Source organism: Petaurus breviceps, unplaced genomic scaffold (genome assembly GCF_028583685.1).
Source record: "Petaurus breviceps papuanus isolate PSGF00001 unplaced genomic scaffold, PetGlider_PUasm1.0 582, whole genome shotgun sequence".
NCBI classification, from domain to species: Eukaryota; Metazoa; Chordata; class Mammalia; order Diprotodontia; family Petauridae; genus Petaurus; species Petaurus breviceps.
The window spans coordinates 3,443,048-3,444,408 of NW_027186390.1; positions in this window are offsets into that span (position 1 = coordinate 3,443,048).

Below are 1,361 nucleotides of genomic sequence, written 5' to 3' on the forward strand. Positions count from 1 at the left end.
CCAACGCAGGAACGCTAGCTTGGCTTCCGCTTCCTCGGCTTCCGCTTGCTCTTGCTCCGCCCCTTCCTGCTACATCAGCAAGTCCAACGGGGCATGGAAGATCTTTAAATCCCATAATCCTTACAGTGTAGAAGCTGCCAGATCCTGGATTTTCCTGATTGTGTTTCCACAATATTCAAATTGTTTCTTCCTGGCTGCTTGTAATATTCTCTCCTTAATCTGGGAATTCTGGAACTTGGCTATAATATTCCTAGGAGTTTTCTTTTGGGGATCTTTTTCGAGAAGTGATCGGTGGATTCTTTCAACTTCTATTTTGCCCTCTGGTTCTAAAACATCCGGGCAGTTTTCTTTGAGAACTTCCTAGAGGATGATTTCTAGGTTCTTACTTTGATCATGGATTTCAGGTAGTCCAATAATTTTAAAATTATCTCTCCTGGATCTATTTTCCAGGTCAGTGGTTTTCTGCATGAGATATTTCACATTGCCTTCTATTCTTTCATTTGTTTGGATCTGTTTAACAGCATCTTGATTTCTCATAAAGTCATTAGCTTCCATTTGCTCCAATCTAATTCTGAAGCAATGATTCTCCTAATTGAGCTTTTGAGATTCTTTTTCCATCTGCCAAATTTGCTTTTTAAGGCATTCTTCTCTTCATTGCCTTTTTGAGCCTCTTTTGCCATTTGAGTTAGTCTATTTATCAAGGTGTTATTTTCCTCAGTCAGGCTGTTGACTCTCATTTCGTAATTTCCTTGCATCATTCTAATTTCTCTTCCCAATTTTTCCTCCAATTCTCTTATCTGCTTCTTAAGGTCCTCTATGCCCTGTAACCAGCTTGTATTTTCCTTTAAAGTTTTGGTGCAGGAGTTCTGACTTCACCGTCTTCTTCCTGTTCCATGCTTTGCTCCTTTTTGTCCCCAAAATAGGAGTCTCATGTTGGAATCATCTGTCTGCTTTGTTTCCTTTGCCTGGTCATGTCGCCCCTCAGTCACTTGACCCCTGGGCTTTTTGCCACAGTAGGACTCTGCCACCAGACAGGGGAGCTTTCGTTCCAAATGCTGGAGTTTTCTCAGCTGCCGGAGGTATGTGATAGTAATGGCAATTAAAGATTCCCCTGTATTGGCTTGGTTTTCAAATTGATTGTGTTAAAACCCAGAGCTTGTTAATCCCACCTGTGGGATGGACTTGTTGATGTGAAAAGAAAGTCCTGAACTGGGAGGAGCTGGTGACGTAGATTTGGAGAGACAAGAGAGAGGCGGAAGACCTTTTTGGAAGCAGCACCCATGTGAAGGCAGAGAGAGAGACTGAGAAGGATTGCTGGGGCCACTTTGAATCACCCTGGACTTTTGAGACCTGCCCCCTGA